We start from the raw sequence: 23,719 nt of genomic DNA, 5'->3' as shown, positions 1-23,719 counted from the left end.
ATTTTGGCGGATTCAGGCTATCAGTGTGTGAGCACTGTGGGTTGTATCTTCTAAGAAATGTATAGATTTCGGTCTTGTCCTATTACCCCGAAAAAGCAAATCTTTGCGGAATTTTTCACATATTAGTTTGCTACTGACTCATTTTAACAACCGGTAACTGGAATACTCTCTTTCAAATTCTGAAGGTGGCAGGGGTAAAATAAAGGGAGCGAAAGGCTATTTACAATTTGTACAGAAACCAGATGGCAGTTATAAGAGTCGAGGGGCATGAAAAGGGGGAAGCAGTGGTTGGGAAAGGAGTGAGACAGGGTTGTAGCCTCTCCCCGATGTTATTCAATCTGTATACTGAGCAAGCAGTAAAGGAAACAAAAGAAAAATTCGGAGTAGGTATTAAAATTCATGGAGAAGAAGTAAAAACTTTGAGGTTCGCCGATGACATTGTAATTCTGTCAGAGACAGCAAAGGACTTGGAAGAGCAGTTAAACGGAATGGACAGTGTCTTGAAAGGAGGATATAAGATGAACATCAACAAAAGCAAAACGAGGATAATGGAATGTAGTCAAATTAAATCGGGTGATGCTGAGGGGATTAGATTAGGAAATGAGACACTTAAAGTAGTAAAGGAGTTTTGCTATTTAGGGAGCAAAAAGAACTGATGATGGTCGAAGTAGAGAGGATATAAAATGTAGACTGGCAATGGCAAGGAAATCGTTTCTGTAGAAGAGAAATTTGTTAACATCGAGTATAGATTTAAGTGTCAGGAGGTCGTTTCTGAAAGTATTTGTATGGAGTGTAGCCATGTATGGAAGTGAAACATGGACGATAACCAGTTTGGACAAGAAGAGAATAGAAGCTTTCGAAATGTGGTGCTACAGAACAATGCTGAAAATAAGGTGGGTAGATCACGTAACTAATGAGGAGGTATTGAATAGGATTGGGGAGAAGAGACGTTTGTGGCACAACTTGACTAGAAGAAGGGATCGGTTGGTAGGACATGTTTTCAGGCATCAAGGGATCACAAATTTAGCATTGGAGGGCAGCGTGGAGGGTAAAAATCGTAGAGGGAGACCAAGGGATGAATACACTAAGCAGATTCAGAAGGATGTAGGTTGCAGTAGGTACTGGGAGATGAAGAAGCTTGCACAGGATAGAGTAGCATGGAGAGCTGCATCAAACCAGTCTCAGGACTGAAGACGACAACAACAACAACAACAACAACAACTTTCATGTTCCCAGCATCTTTTGTGATCAAACGGATCCTGTAATAATTTGTTATTCATGCACGCTAGGAGGGAATTTTACAGTAAACAGGGGTTAATGTGGACCACTGTTTCATTTCGTAGTTAGATGACTACTCTGTTTGTTATCTTCTGTATCGTGTGGCAACCATGTCTCTTGATTGCAAAGGGCATACCATAGTATGAAATAACTGTAATGTTTCACTGATTTTGATAAGCAATATAGACAGTTTTTTTTTTTAAGTTTGGTGCAAAGTTCGAACTAATCTCGGCAACAAGTGCAGCTTAGTGTGCTATTGTGCGAGTCATGTGTATTTTTTTAAATCTTATGGAACAATTAGTTTATGATGATAGTGCCACGTGTTTTTTGCATTATTACATGTGTGGTGGCAGCACCGTTTAAGATGCGAAAAGGTTAGCTTCGGTTCAATATTTCTTACAAGGGAACCTCCCCATCGCACCCCCCTCAGATTTAGTTATAAGTTGGCACAGTGGATGAGCCTTGAAAAACTGAACACAGATCAATCGAGAAAACTGGAAGAAGTTGTGTGGAACTATGAAAAAAATTAGTAAAATATACAAACTGAGTAGTCCATGCGAAGATAGGCAACGTCAAGGACAATAGGTGTCACGGAGCGCCGTGGTCCCGTAGTTAGCGAGAGCAGCTACCAAACGAGAGGTACTAGGTTCAAGACTTCCGTCGAGTGAAAAGTTTAAATTTTTATTTTCAGTTTATGTTTTCGGAGTGATTATCACATCCACAAGAAAACCTAAATCGGGCAAGGTAGAAAAATCTTTTTACCCATTCACTAAGTGTACAAGTTAGGTGGGTCGACAACATATTCCTGTCATGTGACGCACATGCCGTCACCAGTGTCGTATAGAATATATCAGATGTTTTCCTGTGGAGGAATCGGTTGAACTATGACCTTGCAATCAAATGTTTTGGTTCCCATTGGAGAGGCACGTCCTTTCGTCTACTAATCGCACGGTTTTGCGGTGCGGTCGCAAAACACAGACACTAAACTTCTTACAGCGAACAGAGACGTCAATGAACGAACGGACAGATCATAACTTTGCGAAAATAAAGAAAGTAAAAGTTTCAGTCGAGACAAGACTTGAACCAAGGAGCTCTCGTTCCGCAGCTACTCACGCTAACCACGGGACCACGGCGCTCCTTTTCCCACACTCTCCTTGATGTTGCATCTGTTGCGCATGCACTACTCAGTTTGTATACTTTACTAATTTTTTTCACGGTTCCACAGAACTTCTTCCTGTTCTCTCGATTGATCTGTGTCCAGTTTTTTAAGGCCTATCCACTGTGCCAACTTATAACTAAATCTGAGGGGGGTGCGATGTGGAGGTTCCCTTGTTAGTGCACAAGTTACAGCCCGGTGTGGGCCTGTTGACAGTAAGTTACGCTACCAGCGGTTACGAAGTAGAATGGAGGCCACAAGGCTGTAGATCCACTGAAACGAGTAAACGCAACAGTTTGCATGGCGCAGGTTACAGGCAAAAGGGGCCCACTGGCCCAACCCAGGTGTTATGAGCACATGACTCGGAGCTGTGCGTTAGCAAAACAGAGGCGCACAGCCACGTATAAATAGGCGCCGGTTCACTATCAAGGCATTCAAGTGTAACAGCTCTCCTGGATGGCTGGGCGTGTCACACCACTGGCTACACGCAGCAGCAGATGGGGCGCCAGCGTTCCAGTCCACAGCATATCGCTGGTTCGACCTTTTGAGGCCAACAAGGGTCTGCAGCCAGCCAGCGCCGGGCCACGCCATGGCTCACTACTGCGGGCAGTCTTGTTGGCTCCCAAACCATCCTGGAGGCATCCCGAGGTGAGGGTTGCGGATTCGGACACCAGATTGCTGGCGCTTGTTGTCGCCACTTTTTTAGCCCTGCCAGTGAGGAAGCATGCTGTGGGCGCCTTGCAGTTCCCACAAGCGGCACTGAGACAGCAGGGTCGGAACCGCTGAGTCAGACTGCCGGTGCAGCCTGACGTCACAACTCCACGACCATACAAGACCGACTCACAGCAGTGAGTTGCATGGGTCACTGACGCAGCCATTCCGCGCCAAGCCACAGTGAAGTGGTGTCCTCAGCATTGCAGGACCCCATGACGCAGACAAAGAGGAATGGGGACACTGCAGCTCGAAATAATAAATCACTTGGGAAACTCCAACGAGTTTTAATATGGCACATCCTGACAGTTTCCATCCTCGTCCAGAAACCATCTACATATGCTTTGATAAATAATACAGACTTTTTTGTGAAGAGATTAAAGTTTCGTTCGTGATAGCAGATATCTAATTACACTTACATATTACGATAAGCAGCCTGTGTGTGTTTGGTATTCCAAATGTTGAGATTTCCTTTACTGATGCATGAGATTTCATTTTGGCAGAGGAACTCATTTTAATCTAGTTTAAAAATCCACTGAAAGAAATTGGGGTTTTATTCGTAAAACTTGTAACAGCATCTAAAGAGCAATACTGTCTGTGACAACCAGTCAGCAACTGGGGAATTAACTCTTCCATGGACAGATCGACTATTTTCTATTGCTTTTCACGACAATGTCATCAGCGTCCTTCCACTGTTCACAAGAGAATTCCAACAGGTAAAGAAAGGCTAGTAAAGATTCATGTGTTTGTGAAAAGATCATGTGCAAAATATACAATAATTACCACTGTTATAGTTTAGCGAAACATCTGGCTGAGAACCCGAAAAAATTATGGTCCTGTGTGAAATAGCTAAGCAGCTCTAAGGCTTCCATCCGCTCACTCAGTGACCAGTCTGGTGTGACAGTTAAAGATAGCAGACTAAAGCCGAAGTTTTATATTTCGTGTTTAAGAAATCGTTCACGAAAGAGAACTGTGCAAACATATCGTCGTCGTTTGACCGTCATATCCCCTGTGGACGACATAGTAACAGGCATCCCTGGCGTAGAGAAACAGCTGAAAGAGTTGGTAACATAAGTCACCAGGTCTGGATGGAGTCTCAATTCGGTTTTGCAATGAGTTCTCTACGGCATTGGTCCGTTATTTAGCTTACGATTATCGCGAATCTCTCACCCAGAGATACTCAGGCCGGCCGCTGTGGCCGAACGGTTCTAGGCTCTTCCTTACTGCAGAACTTCCTACTACCAAAATAACTGTTTTCGATCGGCAGTTATTTGTCTCTAAACCCTCAGTTTTGCACAATTTATACCCGAAAGGCTTGGGTCACCCTGCATATAATTCACCAGTTGCGTAAGGCACTGATGTCGAAGAACCAGGCGTCGTAGTGGTAAGACACTGGACTCTCTCTTTTTTCCCTTTTTTTTGGGGGGGGGGGTGGCGATTCAAATAACCATATGGCTGTCCACAGCCAGACCTTTTTATGCATGGATGTGTGCGATGTCCTTAGGTTATTTAGGTCTTAAGTAGTTCTAAGTCTAGGGGACTGATGATCTCAGATGTTAAGTCCAGTAGTTCTTAGAGCCATTTGAACAATTTGAATCCCGGACTGAAGCGCCTAGAACCGATTGGCCACAGCGGCCGGCTAAAAGGGATTCAATATCAAGCTACTTTATAGCAGAAATTTCCATTTTTTTGCTTGTGTGCTGCAACTCACAAAATTTCGCAATAGTTACAACAGCTGTAATCGTCGAAACGGTGTCTGTTTCTTTAGACACGCATGCGTGTCTGCAGGACATTTTAATGTGAGATATATGTACTGTACAAATAGAGATATTGTAATAATCAATGATGTTAAAAACTGCACTCAACTTACTTTATACAAGAAAAGTATCACAACTATGAATGTGTGCTCTTCTTGAATGAGCCATGCCTACCTGCCAATAGCAAAGCTGAGGTGATGAAACACTCTACAACAAAACTGACACAACGGCCCTGAAGTGGACAAATTGCGAAATGGAGACGTAACGTGCTTCGTGCACGTTGAGGCATTTCACATTTATTTTTCAGTGAGATAAACTAAAGATTTCCGTCTTTTTATTTCTGTCACGTTTGTAGCCGGGGTGAGATACGCTGTGCTCTGCCTCCATTAGTCACTAATGTACATACATTGCGAAGTTCGGATCTATAAAGAAGTGTGGGAGGGAAAGTTATGAGGTGTTCAAAAATGGCTCTGAGCACTATGGGACTCAACTGCTGAGGTCATTGGTCCCCTAGAACTTAGAACTAGTTAAACCTAACTAACCTAAGGACATCACAAACATCCATGCCCGAGGCAGGATTCGAACCTGCGACCGTAGCGGTCTTGCGGCTCCAGACTGCAGCGCCTTTAACCGCACGGCCACTTCGGCAGGCTATGAGGTGTCGCCATCCATTTATGTGGTACATCAAGATGATGAAGTCGGTCTGTTAAAACGACACTGTCACAAAGGTAAAATAAAATTACAGTCAGTGTGTAAAAATAAAACTACACTGAAAGACAATATCGAACACGTATTTTTCTATCTTCCGTATTAGTGTGCTACTTCTGCGAGTGTTCCATCAGGGGTTGTTGTTTTCCTTGGCTCGGAATACATTTAGTACATCGTGCACTTCAACTGCGAGACCGGGCTGGTCTCGTCTTCCAAGGTAGGCCCCACCTGCCACTGCAGACGACGTAGCGGCGCAGCTCTTTCAGCGCGTTTGCACTGGTATGTATCGATGAAACTATTATACACTCCTGGAAATTGAAATAAGAACACCGTGAATTCATTGTTCCAGGACGGGGAAACTTTATTGACACATTCCTGGGGTCAGATACATCACATGATCACACTGACAGAATCACAGGCACATAGACACAGGCAACAGAGCATGCACAATGTCGGCACTAGTACAGTGTATATCCACCTTTCGCAGCAATGCAGGCTGCTATTCTCCCATGGAGACGATCGTAGAGATGCTGGATGTAGTCCTGTGGAACGGCTTGCCATGCCATTTCCACCTGGCGCCTCAGTTGGACCAGCGTTCGTGCTGGACGTGCAGACCGCGTGAGACGACGCTTCATCCAGTCCCAAACATGCTCAATGGGGGACAGATCCGGAGATCTTGCTGGCCAGGGTAGTTGACTTACACCTCTTAGATCACGTTGGGTGGCACGGGATACATGCGGACGTGCATTGTCCTGTTGGAACAGCAAGTTCCCTTGCCGGTCTAGGAATGGTAGAACGATGGGTTCGATGACGGTCTGGATGTACCGTGCTCTATTCAGTGTCCCCTCGACGATCACCAGTGGTGTACGGCCAGTGTAGGAGATCGCTCCCCACACCATGATGCCGGGTGTTGGCCCTGTGTGCCTCGGTCGTATGCAGTCCTGATTGTGGCGCTCACCTGCACGGCGCCAAACACGCATACGACCATCATTGGCACCAAGGCAGAAGCGACTCTCATCGCTGAAGACGACACGTCTCCATTCGTCCCTCCATTCACGCCTGTCGCGACACCACTGGAGGCGGGCTGCACGATGTTGGGGCGTGAGCGGAAGACGGCCTAACGGTGTGCGGGACCGTAGCCCAACTTCATGGAGACGGTTGCGAATGGTCGTCGCCGATACCCCAGGAGCAACAGTGTCCCTAATTTGCTGGGAAGTGGCGGTGCGGTCCCCTACGGCACTGCGTAGGATCCTACGGTCTTGGCGTGCATCCGTGCGTCGCTGCGGTCCGGTCCCAGGTCGACGGGCACGTGCACCTTCCGCCGACCACTGGCGACAACATCGATGTACTGTGGAGACCTCACGCCCCACGTGTTGAGCAATTCGGCGGTACGTCCACCCGGCCTCCCGCATGCCCACTATACGCCCTCGCTCAAAGTCCGTCAACTGCACATACGGTTCACGTCCACGCTGTCGCGGCATGCTACCAGTGTTAAAGACTGCGATGGAGCTCCGTATGCCACGGCAAACTGGCTGACACTGACGGCGGCGGTGCACAAATGCTGCGCAGCTAGCGCCATTCGACGGCCAACACCGCGGTTCCTGGTGTGTCCGCTGTGCCGTGCGTGTGATCATTGCTTGTACAGCCCTCTCGCAGTGTCCGGAGCAAGTATGGTGGGTCTGACACACCGGTGTCAATGTGTTCTTTTTTCCATTTCCAGGAGTGTATATACACTACTGGCCATTAAAATTGCTACACCACGAAGATGTGCTACTGACGCGAAATTTAACCGACAGGAAGAAGATGCTGTGATATGCAAATGATTAGCTTTTCAGAGCATTCACACAAGATTGGCGCCTGGGGCGACACATACAACGTGCTGACATGAGGAAAGTTTCCAACCGATTTCTCATACACAAACAGCAGTTGGCTGGCGTTGCCCAGTGAAACGTTGTTGTGATGCCTCGTGTAAGGAGGCGAAATGCGTACCATCACGTTTCCGACTTTGATAAAAGTCGGATTGTAGCCTATCGCGATTGCGGTTTATCGTATTGCGACATTGCTGCTCGCGTTGGTCGAGATCCAATGACTGTTAGCAGAATATGGAATCGGTGGCTTCAGGAGGGTAATACGGAACGCCGTGTTGGATCCCAACGGCCTCGTATCACTAGCAGTCGAGATGACAGGCATCTCATCCGCATGGCTGTTTCGGATCGTGCAGCCACGTCTCAATCCCTGAGTCAACAGATGGGGACGTCGGCAAGACAACAACCATCTGCACGAACAGATTTGACGACGTTTGCAGCATGGCTGCGTTTACCCTTGACTCTGCATCACAGTCAGGAGCGCCTGCGATGGTGCACTCAACGACGAACCTGGGTGCAAGAATGACTAAACGTCAATTTTTCGGATGAATCCAGGTTCTGTTTAGCATTATGGTGGTCGCATCCTTGTTTGGCGACATCTCGGTGAACGCACATTGGAAGTGTGTATTCGTCATCGCCATACTGGCGCATCACGCGGCTTGATGGTTTGGGGTGCCATTGGTTACACGCCTCGGTCACCTCTTGTTCGCATTGACGGCACTTTGAACAGTGGACGTTACATTTCAGATGTGTTATAACCCGTGGCTCTACCCTGCATTCGATCCCTGCGAAAGCCTACGTTTCAGCAGTATAATGCACGTCCGCATGTTGCAGGTCCTGTACGGGCCTTTCTGGATACAGAAAATGTTCAACTGCTGCCCTGGCCAGCACATTCTCCAGATCTCTCACCTATTGAAAACGTCTGGTCTATGGTGGCCGAGCAGCTGGCTTGTCACAATACGCCAGTCACTACTCTTGATGAACAGTGGTATCGTGTTGAAGCTGCATGGGCAGCTGTACCTGTACACGCCATCCAATCTCTGTTTGACTCAATGCCCAGGCGTATAAAGGCCGTTATTACGGCCAGAGGTGGTTGTTCTGGTACTGATTTCTCAGGATCCATGGACCCAAATTGCTTGAAAATTTAATCACATGTCAGTTCTAGTATAATATATTTGTCCAATGAATATCCGTTTGTCATCTGCATTTCTTCTTGGTGTAGCAATTTTAATAGCCAGTAGTGTATTTCTAAAAACCTGTGCTTCTAAAAATCTGTTTCTTCATTCTACACTTTGTCTGGATCCTACGTGTGTTGCTGAAAAATTTCAAATTCTTCCAGTACACTAAGGAAAGGACTCTTTGAGGCTGTATTCATTGCTTCTATGTAATGTAGTGTTCTTTGTGTGTAATGCCGCACATTGGCGACGGCACTGTAATGGGCTGCAGCAAGGCTAGATTCACTTCCGGAGGAGGTTGAGCAGACCTTACAATACACACAAAAATTATATCACCTTATTAAAGTCCGAACAATATGAAATACTCGATCTGCAAACGATCTTTGAACGCAGGAATGTCACTAATGTATTTGTTACTGTCACTGTACTCTATTAGTTGATACAGCACACTGCAGGGTACAATTAACTATAAACTTCGGTAAAGTTTTGAATTCTAATGAGAATGACCGTTGGAATGTACGGCGTGACACGTCTGCTAGCAAACTCCCTTCACCAATCGTCGAAAGGATCCAGGCCGGAGGAGGGAGCGTTGTGATCTGGGAAATGTTATCATGGCATTCCCTGGGTGATTCCATCATTGTGGAACGTACAGTGTATCAACACAAGTATGCATCCATCCTTGGAGATCATGTCCACCCCTACATGCAATTTGTTTTTCCTTGGCAGAATGATATCTGCCAGCAGGACAATGCGAAGTCTCACACAGCTCGCAGTATAAATTTGTGGTTTGAACAGCTCTAGGAGGGGTTTGCCGTACTCCCCTGGCCGCCAAACTCCCCGGATTTAAACCAAATCGAGAATCTGTGGGACCACATCGATTGAACTGTTCGTGTCATGGATCCTCGACTGGCCATTGCAATGGATTTGCCGTGGCTTCACATTCCTGTCGGTATCTTCCAGGACCTCACTGACACTCTTACTGCACATACGCGCTGCAAAAGGTGGTTATTCAGGATTTTTACATGTGGTCGCTTTAATGTGACTGGACCATATATTATTGATATTGTTGTAGTATATGTTTTCGTGCCTTTATTTTATTGACATTCTCAACGATGATTCTGAAATCAATTCCATTTGAAACTTTTCTTTTAACATATAAATCGGTAGAACGTGCATACTGGCTAGTCGTTAATGGTTCATCGTTGAGTGTTCCTTTTGTTTTAGAAAATTTACGTACAGGGAAATGATTCACTGAAGTCGCAGATTTCACTGAATTCGAAAATTTTTTTTGGCTATCTAGCCGCACGTAGATGCATACGGTACCTTTTTATTCCCTGGAGCACATTCTTATTATCAAACTCATTGAAAATTCCTACCAGATTCTCCAGTGTTACAGCCATAGTGCCATAAGAAATTTTAGGCGTAAATTTTATTTAAAAATTTCGAAAATTTTGGTGACTTCATACATGGCCCTGAATCGTTATGAAAGTCCTCCTGTAAATCGCTCTATGAGTTCAAACATTGATCAACGAGCTTCTTCTTGAATCGATAATCCAACACCTTGATCTAGTTCAGCCGGCGCTGTTTTATTTACCCTGTGTGTTCCTCGTCGGTCAGTGTTAATGTCTATGTAATTATAAGTGCTAAAAGTAACAGCATTTTCTATAATTGTAGTTCCTTCCTTTATTAAAAACTCATTCAAGACTTTTATTTGGCGAGTCTTTCTTACAAAATCTATTTGGAGATTGTAGATGTTGTTGAACTGAAGTTACTTCTTCGAGTATGGTGTGCTAAAATTTGATGTTGGTCAAAAAGATAAAATCACATATAGCTGGAAGGACCAAGCTTGCTGTAACTTTAGTATCAAGGTTTGCCTTGGATGGATCTTGCATATCTTCAATAGTGTTCGCAGCTGTTTGCATGTTTTCTTTCACAGTTTTACACGAACTGTATCGAGCACTTCAGTGAGTGTCAGACAATCATTTCAAATTTTTTCCTATTTTTTTTTCCTGCAAGTAATTCCCACCTATATGTAAAAGGCGAGAAGAACGAATATAATTTCTCTACCGTTACAAAATAGGTGACGCTAGTGGCAACACATGAGACTGCATGAACTGCACAAAGACCTACGCAGGGATTAGCACAGAACTATGGAGCTGATTTCCCGAATTTTTCATTGTACTCCTCCTGTACAGCTGATACTGACACAGCATTGTCATATCCTCGATCCTGCACAACGCCATAACCATTCTATCTTCTTACAGTTGACGTTAAATATCTCATGACATATCTTCTAAGTCTTTCCCTCATAAACATATCCAAGAAGGATTCCCGAACTTCCAAAATCTAGTACTCTGTATGGAAGACCTAATTATTTGACTCATTTGGTCAATTCTACTTTTATCGGGAATGCTTTCAAATATTGTTCCGTAATATTTAGCCTACTTTATATATGCAGTAACTTTTTTCCTTAAGGTGTTCAAAATGGTTCAAATGGCTCTGAGCACTATGCGACTTAACGTCTGAGATCAACAGTCGCCTAGAACTTAGAACTAATTAAACCTCACTAACCTAAGGACATCACACACATCCACGCCCGAGGCGGGATTCGAACCTGCGCCCGTAGCGGTCGCTCGGTTCCAGACTGTAGCGCCTAGAACCGCCTTAACGTGTTCATCCAAAATAAAAATTAATTTATTTTGTACCGCTTTTGACGTATAACAAGTTACCCTCTTTAATCCACCAGAAGTCTCCTTTAGTTTTAAACAATACTCAATCAATACTGGTTTGTATTTCGCAATCAGTTTCTATTTCCCAATCAGCTGCACTTATTTTAAGAAATTTCCTGTTTTCCGATGACACGTCTTCTCTATGGCCGTGGAAAGCAAGGTTTGGTGGACTAAAAATAATATCTAAAAGGCACGATGAAATGTTTCTCCATTGTCTTACCATTAACAATCTTTTGATTATTTTTGTCAATGATTTTGAAAGTTTCAAGTCCATAGAGAGGAATTTTATAGATGTTCAGTCGATGCTTCATGCTTTGGTACCTATGGATACAAGAGAGAAATAAATTCATTTTTTTTGGTGTTGCCCTCAGAGACAAATAACTCGCTGCTAAAACAGTCCAGATTCTCTGTTGGTGGTAAGTATATCATCCATTTCCTTAAATATTCGGCTCGTCCAAATGCGAGTAAAACCACGATGATATTAACGATGTGTATCTTTAGTTTGTTCGCCTGGTCTTTCTATAGACTCAAAAGTTCCCTCCTTATTTTAATATACTTCGCTACCTTTTTCAATACTCACCGTTCTGATACACTCTGGAACATGTGTTGGCTAGTGTTCTGTATCATTGAATGAAGAAAAGACGAAGATACATGGGTCACAAATATGTTCATTCTCAGAACTTTCTCATCTTTATCATCTATATCATCTTTTTTTTCAGTGTCACTTAGTCCAAGTCTACACTAAAATGGCATACAGAAGGCTTTTCAGCTATGTTTTTAGTCTCAACATCAATAATTATCAGTACGCCGGAGCCAGATTCGACAGACTGATTATTCTTTTCTTCGCCATCTTTATTTTCTCCACAAGCGGAAAGTTATTTAGATAAAAATCATGCAAGTAGTTTAGCCTCTGTCGTCTCCGCTTTTCTTTTTTGGCATAGAGAGAGCAGGGTGCTCCGATTTAAGGCGCTGAAATAGATAATGATCTATGTGATATTGGGTTACTTTTGCCATATGAAGTCCAGATGACTCTAGTGTTGATCTTGATGTCTACAGTTGGTAAAAGCAGTTGCTTCAGTCTAGATAACTCTATTATGGTTCATCTAGTTGGATTTTTGTGTTCATATAATAAACTATGTAATAATTACGTATGACCTTTGAAAAAGTAATTTTTAAAATGTAATACTTAAGTTCTAAACTTAATAAATCAACTAAGCAAAATGCATTGTTGATCCGTCAGCGCGTATTTTTAAATTGTACGTATAGTTCTCGTGTGTAGATGACGTAGGTATCAAAAAAATATTTTGTGTAGAATAATTGCGTCTAGCAGACAACTAGTTATCATTCTACAGTTTTTAAGTATTATGAAACATTTTACAAAAATTCTAAAAATTCCGAACACAACCCATTGGTTATTACTATTGCCTGATAATAGGAAAATAGGTACCTATGTTTGTATCTTACGTGCGAATGGGCCTTGAACTGTAAACTGACTCTTATTTACTAAAATATTTTGGGATCTGATTACAAATGATCTGGATCAGAGGCAAGAGGTGGGCCGCTCTTTCCGCCTCCACCCCTTATTCCAGCACTGGATGAAACCTGTTGGCGACATACCGTCGACTCCTCTCGAAAAGTATCAAGGGGGCCACCAGGCTTAACATCCTATAGACGACAATGATGATTTACAAGAAACTGAATTCAGCATAGAGCACACAGGGCAAATACGGCGCTTGACATAGTCCCAGTTCTGAAACACGAGTGTCGTCATTTGATAAGTGTGCCGCCTGCTGAGGGGAACTAGAAGAACATAAAACACAAACGTGGCGCAAATAGAACATGAAAGGCAGACGGAACAGTTTGACGCACAGATATTAGCCTACAGAAACGAATGGGCGATGAAAGGACTTAATTCGAGAATAGTAGTGCTGATGGGATAGGCAGATAATGACAACTCTTGCAGAAACGCAAAACATTTGCAAAATTCACAGGTAAGCCAAACTGAAATGATTAAGAAAGTACTTACTAATTTGTCCGGATGTTATCGTCTCACCTCAGGAGGACATCCCCAGGACAGCTGATGAGATAGTCGGGTGTGATATGCAACAACAGTATATCAAGAAATGCGACCATATGCATCAAGGTAAATATTTAAATAGCGCAGGTGCAAACATTCAAGTAAATGTACGCAACATATCAAGTGTCATAGCAGGTGTACACATCATGAATATCTCTGCTTTTGCTAACACCCAAATGTATTGAAATTCGCATAATATTTTAACCTTACCAGTTCACTGGAAATCGATCGCAATAGCCTTGCCTTGGTGGCTGATTTCAATTGAATTTCGTCACCGTAGCGTCAGACCCAGAAATGCAACGTAAACGAAAACTGGTACGCCTCATTAACAATTTAGATCTGGAGGCCACCAGAAACATAAGTCGTGATGGCAGGTGTGGCGACATACATTCCGTACGAACAAGTCACCATTTAACTTAGATCGTGTACGTGTCCGAAGAAATTTAACAAATCATTTATCTGGAGCAGAAATTTGACTGGTTTATTTCTAACCCTAACGGACCTCTCAATAAAGAACAAACTTACAATATCGCTTGTAGAAAGTAACCATGTACACATCACAGTTAGGTCTTTAGTAAACGACACACAAATAGTAAAGTAAAAAGAAATAATAAATAATAATAATAAAATAAATTTTCACCCAACAGGGGTAAAAACACATAGCAACTTCGAAGAGAGGTGTACGAGTACTGGAGCGAAAACAACCACTTCGAATGCTTCTTGTGATACTTTGAGAGCCTCAGCAGTCTCGACGGAGATTCGGTAATATACTCCTATGGCGATTTTCCATTTTTGGATTTAATCTGATACACCTACCACTCACCCATGATGATTACCGGAGAATAGAGGTCTTTGGCTCGTTACAGCTGCAACATTTGCGTCGCTAAATCGGTTTGGCGGGATCTTTGAATGGGTGTGAGCAGTCGCGAAACGCAGCGGCAGAGAACATTTGTCATATTCTAAATGTTCCAAAAGATGTTTCATCCATGGCTGATTTTCATATTTTCCAGTATCGTCTGGATTGTGGTACCGTGGTCTTCCATTTCTTTTGAGACATCCGGTTCTTCCAAATGACATGGTTTGCCTCTTTTATTCTTGGCCATGGAGACTTGTTTGACCACACTGGAAGCGTCCACTACGGATAACCTTTGTGTAACACGACGGTGCATCGCTATCCTACATTTCCACCAACTTAGCAGACAATGTTGCTGCGCTGTTGTTCTGTAAGTGCAGAAAACGAAATACTCCCCGATACTCAACTTTATCAACGGCTGCGTTTTGGCTCTTCTACCAGTTTGCTACGGCACTGTGGGGCGGGAATTTCTGATTTTAGTGTGTATCTGTACTGCAGACAAACAAAAATTTACATCTCAACTTTATTATTTTTGAGATGAAAACATTTTTTGACTACCCTTCACATTATTCGGGCAGTGCGTGCAATGAATTTTCATTGTGAGTTAGGAGGCAGCTTAGGGAAATATTTGCCATTCTGAACAACAGTGTTTTAGCATACATGTAACCTACAAAACGTTCATATAATCTTCAATCACTGCATCTATACTAATAATCCGAAAGCCACTTGACAGTGTGCGGTGGTGAATCCTTCTGGCACCACTATTTGATTTAGCCTCTCCTTTTCATTCGGCGCTTGGAAATAATTATTGTCGATAAACATCCCTATTAGCTCTAATTTCTCGAATCTCTCATTGTGGTCATTTCAGGATGGTTCAAATGGCTCTGATCACTATGGGACTTAACGTATGAGGTCATCTGTCCCCTAGAACTTAGAACTACTTAAACCTAACTAACCTAAGGACGTCACAGACATCCACGCCCGAGGCAGGATTCGAACCTGCGACTGTAGCGGTCGCGCGGTTCCAGACTGACGCACCTAGAACTGCTCGGCCACACCGACCGGCTCATTTCAGGAGATGTATTTGAGGATGAGTAATAATTTGTCCGACTGTCGCCGGAACATTCTTTCTCGGAATTTCAGTTGTAAACCACTACATGATGAGCAAGGCCTTTCTTACAGCGTCTGCCTAATGAGTTTGTTGAGCACCTCTGTAACGCTTCCGCGCTAACTAAACGACCCCGCGACGAAATGTGTTGCTCTTCGTTCGATCTTCTGTATCTCTTCTACAAGTCCTACCTGATAAAGGTCCCAGTGTGATGAGTAATATTCAAGAATAGATCGAACAAGTGTTTCGCAAGCCACCTCTCTTGTGAATAAGTTACATGACCTTAACTTTCTCCCTATGGATCTCAGTCTAGCATTTCCTTGCCTACTATTTGTTTTATTTCGTCATTTCATTTAATGTCCCTCTGGATGATTGCACCTGGATATTTTGCGGTAGATGCTGTTTCCAGCAATTTTTCATCGATGTCTCAGTTGTACAGTAGTCGATTTATTCTCCTCTTTAAGCTCAATGTGTCACATTTATTTGCATTCGGGCTTAAATGCCAGCCCCAGCATCATTCATCAGTCCTCTGCAGATCCTCCTGCAAATCACTACGGTCGTCTGGCGTTGCTACCTTCTTGCAGGCAATCGCAACATCTGTGAATATCTTTGCGGTAATCACATGTGCTATTACATTATTTACACACTTATGAGCCAAAACATTATCACCACCTGCTTAATAGATTGTTCGTCCGTCCTAACTGACTCTGCGTATCAGCGGTCCGACAGTTTCTTGGTAGGTTTGTTGAGATACATAACACTAGATATCTACGCACAGGTCATGTAATTCGCGTAAATAACGGCCCGCTCATTTGCATACGCGATGAGGGCCACCGATAAGGATCCAGTTGGGTTCCACAGGATTTAGATCAGGCGGGACTGGTCGCCGAGACATCAATGTGAGTTCACAATAATGCTCCTCAAACGTCTGTAACAAGGGTTCTGGCTCCAAGACACGGACAATTACACTGCTGAAAGATGACATGTCCGACGGGGAAGACAACAAGTATGAGGGGACGCAGATCGTTCGCAGCTGACAGCGTGTCTTCGATTGCTACCACAGATCCCATCCAAGAGCAGGAGAATGTCTCCCATAGCGTAATACAGGGTGATTCAAAAAGAATACCACAACTTTAAAAATGTGTATTTAATGAAAGAAACATAATATAACCTTCTGTTATACATCATTACAAAGAGTATTTAAAAAGGTTTTTTTTTTACTCAAAAACAAGTTCATAGATGTTCAATATGGCCCCCTCCAGACACACGAGCAATATCAACCCGATACTCCAACTCGTTCCACACTCTCTGTAGCATATCAGGCGTAACAGTTTGGATAGCTGCTGTTATTTCTCGTTTCTAATCATCAATGGTGGCTGGGAGAGGTGGCCGAAACACCATATCCTTAACATACCCCCATAAGAAAAAATCGCAGGGGATAAGATCAGGGCTTCTTGGAGGCCAGTGATGAAGTGCTCTGTCACGGGCTGCCTGGCTGCCGATCCATCGCCTCGGGTAGTTGACGTTCAGGTAGTTACGAACAGATAAGTGCCAATGTGGTGGCGCTCCATCCTGCTGAAATATTAATTGTTGTGCTTCTTGTTCGAGCTGAGGGAACAGCCAATTCTCTAACATCTCCAGATACTGTAGTCCAGTTACAGTAGCACCTTCGAAGAAAAAGGGACCAAAAGCTTTATTGGCTGAAATGGCACAGAAAACGTTCACCTTAGGCGAGTCAAGTTCATACTGAGTTGTTTCCCGCGGATTCTCACATCTCCAGATACTGTAGTCCAGTTACAGTAGCACCTTCGAAGAAAAAGGGACCAAAAACTTTATTGGCTGAAATGGCACAGAAAACGTTCACCTTAGGCGAGTCACGTTCATACTGAGTTGTTTCCCGCGGATTCTCAGTGCCCCATATACAGACATTGTGACGGTTGACTTTCCCGTTAGTGTGGAAAGTTGCTTCATCACTAAACACAATCTTTGCAACGAAATATTCATCTGTTTCCATTTGAGCAAGGATAAAATCACAGAAATCGATTCTTTTAATCTTATCAGCTGCAGGCAGTGCTTGAACCAATGTCAGACGATAAGGTTTCATAACTAACCTTTTTCGTAGGACTCTCCATACAGTTGATTGTGGAATTTGCAGCTCTCTGCTAGCTCTGCGAGTCGATTTTCCTGGGCTGCGAACAAATGCTTGCTGGATGCGTGCTACATTTTCATCACTCGTTCTCGGCCGTCCAGAACTTTTCCCTTTGCACAAACACCCATTCTCTGTAAACTGTTTATACCAACGTTTAATACACCACCTATCAGGAGGTTTAACACCATACTTCGTTCGAAATGCACGCTGAACAACTGTCGTCGATTCACTTCTGCCGTACTCAATAGCACAGAAAGCTTTCTGTTGAGCGGTCGCCATCTTAGCATCAACTGACGCTGACGCCTAGTCAACAGCGCCTCAAGCGAACAAATGTACAACTAAATGAAACTTTATAGCTCCCTTAATTCGCCGACAGATAGTGCTTAGCTCTGCCTTTTGTCGTTGCAGAGTTTTAAATTCCTAAAGTTGTGGTATTCTTTTTGAATCACCCTGTACTTCTCCCACCAGCCTGCGTCCGTGGCTCACTGCACGTTTCGAGCCGCCGTTCACCTCGATAACGGCATTTGTCGAGACAATCATCGACCTAGTGTAGCAAAAATGTGATACACCCGAAGAGCCGATAGGTTTCGATTGATCGATGGTTGAACCCTGATGGTTCCGTGCTCACTGCAGTCGTAAGTGACGATGTGGTTGGGTCAACAAGAGAACAAGTAGGGACGCTCTGCTGCAGAGCTCCATGTTCTAGAATATACAAGCCTCCGAACCCCGCGTTCTGTCAAGAGTCGTGGACGTCGAATCATTTGGCGTCTAGTGGTAATTTCACTGTTCTGCGGCTGCAGTGTAACACGTGTTAAGTTCGGCTCGCGAAATTTAGTCGAATTCGAAGGTGTTCTCGCAGGTGGTGTTGTCTAGTACACGTGGAAATCGTGTAAACAACAGTGTTCTGTGCAGTAGTGCTATTTTTTTCTGTGCTCCGCCAATATCTTCGAGAAAATGGTAAACAGAAGAGTCAACAGCAGCGCGTCCAGCAGCGGGGAAGCAGCAGGTGCGGCGGGCCCGCTCTTGGCGGAAGGTGCGGCCGCGGCTCCCGGCATAGCGGAGCTGGTCCGCTCTGAGGTAAACGCTGCGCTTCGCGATAAAAACAATCTCGATCTGATAGCAGGCACTATATCAGATACTGTAACGGCAGCAGTATTGGCCAAAATGCGTGAAACTGTTGAGGCCAATACTGCCGAAATTACAGCACTAAAAAAGTCTGTGTCTGAATACGAGAAAAAGGCACGAGAGTTGGAAGTGAAACTATCTGCCGCAACTGACGAACTAGAACAGTACCAAAGGCGAAATAGTCTACGACTGTTTGGAGTAGTAGAAAATAAAGAAGAAGACACGGACAACCTGCTTATACAGGTTGCGCGTGAAAAATTAGGCGTAGAAGTGACCAAGGCAGACATTGACAGGAGCCATCGGGTGGGACGAAAACTACCAGGTGCTACCAAACTTCGTCCTATAATAATTAAATTTGTCTCATACCGAAAAAGGGCAGAGATCTTTACCCAGAAGAAGAAGTTAGATCTGACACACGAATGGCTAAAGATTTTAAACAGTGCCATATCCCATTTCGGTCTTCAGAATGTGTGGACTCAGGATGGCAGAGTAATCATTAAGACAGCAGCTGGAAAGAAGACAGTCACAAACATGACAGAACTGAATAGTATTAAGTGAAGCTACTCGAGCCAAAAGTGCAAACTTAACACCATTTGCAAATTGTAACAGCCCTATACTCAGATGTAGTCTTGTAATTTTATTAATTTTTTTAATTATACCCATATTTGTACCTTTAACTAATTGGTTTTGTAACTGTATTAAGTTTTCACTATTTTTTTGTGTCTGTAGCTCTAACCATTACTTAATTTTAGTTACTGCTAATACTTTTTTCATTTTCTCAGTTTATTCTCTTCCGTTCTGAATTAGTTCTATTGCAATTATTAGTTTCTCCTTTATTAATCACCCATCCCTTCGGTTTAAATTGTTCATAACAAAAATCACTATCAGTATCACTTTAGCAAATTTCAATCTAATTGTAGCTTCCTACGATAATCACTACCAGCATCAATTTAGTAAATTTCAATTTAATTCTAGCTTCCTACGATAATCTATTAATTATTAAGCTTACTTCTCTCTGCTGGCAGCATCGGCCTCTTAAATCACTCCCTTTTCCCTTATTTCCACCCTAAGCTGCTTCAAATACACTAATTACATTTCTCCTCGTACGACAGAGGATACACAGTGACACACAGCCGTCACTATTTTGGTCATATTCTCCTTGCACCGAATACCACTAATCCATTTTCTATACTCCCGCAACCTCAGGAAATCTCTAGCAGTCGCCTTTCTTTCGGCACTCGCGGTGTCACACACAGGGCGCGCAAAATCTCGGACACCCCTGTGTTATGTCACTTGGCGGAAGCAGCGGCCAGTGCCCCTCGCGGCAGGTAGTGCCTAACAAAGGGACAAACCAGTCTGCCACCCTAGTTCAGGCTGCCCAGCGGAACGCGTCAGAGCTTTTAGCAGCTCACTGCAACATCCAGTCTTTACCTCCACATTACGAAGAACTTAGCCTCCTCTTCAACCAACTAAACTACCACGTAATCCTCTTATCCGAAACGTGGTTGAAACCACACATATCCTCTGCATCTATTCATCTCCCAGGGTACACATTTCTTAGGGCAGACAGATCAAAAAAGCGAGGTGGCGGCGTCGGCGCGTATATACGAACAGATCTCAAAGCGAAAGTCTTATGTACGTCAAATCCTGCTGAAGAAAAAGAGGCTGAATTCATGTTCATTGAAATAAATATACAAAGTCGGAAATTCTTGACTGGCGTCGTGTACAAGCCGCCAAAAATAAGCTCAATGAGTTCCTTCCAGTCGGAATTACATTCACTTCAGTGTCAATACGAACATGTCATCGTAATGGGTGACTTGAACATAGACCTGCTAAGAGACACTCCCTCCGCAATAAACCTAAGAAGACTGTTTAGTTGCAATAGCATGAACATTCTTCCATTACAACCTACACACCATACGGCGCACAGTCATACTCTTATAGACGTAATCGCAACGAAACAGACTGACAAAGTAAGAGATGTTGGTCAAACATCGGCCCCTGGCCTCTCAGCACATGATGTAATATTCCTGGCCTACTCTGTGCAGCCCCCAAGGATCAAATCGCGTTACATAACTTGTAGGAACATGAAACGTATTGACCTTGACGTTCTAAGAACCGATTGCTCAGAAATCTCATGGCATCAAATAATCAGAAAACCCACAATCGACGGTAAAATTAATGAACTTGGTGATAAACTCACTGCCCTCTATGACAAACATGCACCTGTGCGCACAATCCGTGTAAGAAAATCTCCTGCTCCATGGCTGACAGCTGAATTACATCAAATGATGACTAATAGGGATGCTGCCCACAGGCGTTTCAAGGCAGATCCGAAACCCGAGCGTTTCGAAGAATATAGAAAGCTACGGAACAGAGTGAAACAATGCATTCGCAATGCTAAAATCAGGCACGCTCGCTCCCTTGTATGCAGCGATCTGACGCCCACGACTCTATGGAAGAATCTCCGTAGCTTGGGGGTCGGAAAGGCAAAATCGGAAACCACTTTTCATGTGTCAGCTAACGAATTAAATGAATTCTTCTCTGCACCTCCGAATACCAGCACAGCTGATAATTACCGTCCACAAGAATCCCTAAACAGGAAAACTAACAACGATACCCTCCATCTAAAACATGTAACAACAAATACGGCAAGAAAAGCAATAATGAGAATCTCTTCTGATGCAATAGGCAACGACAGTATCGGTATAACCATGATTAAGAATGTTGCCGATATCTTAGTGCCTGTCTTAACTGACATATTTAATTTTTCCCTCGTGAACGGAATATATCCCACTGCATGGAAAAGAAGCCTAATTCGACCCATCCCTAAGATCGAAAACCCGCAACTGCCTAGTGATTACCGACCAATTAGCATACTGCCTGCTGTTTCCAAAGCACTTGAATATATTGTTCATGACCAAATCACTGAACACTTGCATGAATTCAGCCTATATGACAAATTTCAATCCGGCTTCCGTAAACATCACAGCACAAACACTGCTCTAATTAAAGTAACTGATGACCTGAAATATGCCATCGACAATCGAAAGGCAACAATATTGACGCTACTGGACTTCAGCAAAGCTTTTGACACTGTTAACTTTGACATAATGCTCAGAAAAATGCAACAGCTTAATTTCTCTGAAAGTGCAATGAGATGGTTTGAAAGCTACTTAAAAGACAGACAGCAATGTGTTGTCTGCGTAAATGAAAAATCTTCCTGGAAACATGTTTCCTCGGGAGTGCCACAAGGATCAGTCTTAGGACCACTTTCGTTTTCTTTATATGTCAACGATATTTCATCGGTTCTGTCCTCCTGTAAATATCATTTCTATGCCGACGACCTCCAGCTCTACCTAAGCGTCAGACCTGAAGATGTAAACACTGCAATCGCTCAGATGAATGATGATCTGTCTTCAGTAGTGACATGGGCGAAAAACCTGGGGCTTAAACTAAATGCAAAAAAGACGCAAGTAATCTTAATAGCCCATCAGAAATTAATAAGTTCAGATTTCCGCGAACGGCTACCTCCTATTCTGCTCGACGGTACTCCAATACCATATCAGAAAACAGTGAAGAACTTGGGTGTAACTTTGGATGAGCATCTCAACTGGGCGGAGAATACAGTCGCAGTGTGCCGAAAGACGTCTGCTTGTCTCTATGCTCTCAAAAAGTTTCGGAACATATTTCCACAGGACTTGAAACGCCAGCTCGTGCAAGCACTCGTTCTACCGAACCTCCACTATTGTGATGTGATTCAACAAGGCATGAGCAGTGAAAACAAAAGACGGCTAGAGCTAACCATGAATGCCTGTGTGCGTTACACCTGCAACATTCGCCGATACGATCATGTTAGTGCTTCATACTCCCAGCTAGGGTGGCTGCGGCCGGACAAATTGCGCGACTACCACACTCTATGTCTACTCCACCGACTCCTCGAGGCGCAAACACCCCAGTACCTTGCTTCAGAGATTAAAAACCTGTCATGTCATCATAATCGAAACACGAGGTCACTCTTATTTGGTATCCTAACTGTGCCCACTCACAAAACAAAAACTTTTGCAAACTCCTTCTCAGTTGCCGCTGTCCGCCTCTGGAACAAACTGCCCCTTACCTTGCGCAAAATTCAATCTCCTGCTGCTTTTAAGAAGAAGTTGAAGCATTTCCTACTATCATCCTTATAAAGTTCTCCACAAAATTAATGTACAAGGACAATCCCCTCATCTGTCAAATAGCAAAGCTAGCGTCTCCTATGTTGCTCCTGAGATGCCTTCCTCTTCATCCATCTCTATTAGCCACGCAATATTCTTTTCCTTTATATTTCCTTAATTATGTTTCATCATGTCTCTCTATTCTTCTCCTCCCTTCACCATGAGTCTCCCTCATACTCCCTGCTGCCAGCACTCCTATCTCAAATCTGTCTGTTCAATAATGTCTAATTAATGTCTAATTATAACAGTACTTGTGATCTAAGAATATAAACTCTATATGTATGTATTTTTCCAGGTGTACCTTTCAAATTGTTTATTTCACTTTTTGTACTAGATGTAGTTTAACATGCCTACTAAAACATATGAATGTAAAATAAGTAGAATGCCTGGTTAGATGTAAGAGAGGGCCTGATGGCCCTAATCTTGCCAGGTTAAATAAATAAATAAATAAATAAATTTTTTCGTAGATGCACACGACAGTAGCATGTGAACATTCGACCAGCTTCGCCGCGTGCGAGTTACTCGTTGATAGGCTCTGCGTGATAATACTCTTCTCTTTGTCAAAGTCGGTTACTTCAATGGATTTCCCCATTTGCAGCCCACACCTCTAGAGTGATCCCCCGTCCTTGTCTGCTCCGCTTGCATACGCTTGTAGCCGCGTCACGTGCTGGCAACGCCACCGGGCTGCAGCCACTGTTTCCGTGGGCATTACATTACCTTTACATCTGTCAAATTTTTCATGTTAAGAGCGACATTTCGAGTTCTGTCAAGAAGGATGTCTTGAATTCAGTCACAAAATCTGGTCCTACACTCG

The sequence above is a fragment of the Schistocerca nitens genome, chromosome 6 (assembly GCF_023898315.1).
Source record: "Schistocerca nitens isolate TAMUIC-IGC-003100 chromosome 6, iqSchNite1.1, whole genome shotgun sequence".
NCBI classification, from domain to species: Eukaryota; Metazoa; Arthropoda; class Insecta; order Orthoptera; family Acrididae; genus Schistocerca; species Schistocerca nitens.
The sequence above is the reverse complement of the archived record's forward strand: the minus strand, read 5'-3'. Positions refer to the sequence as shown.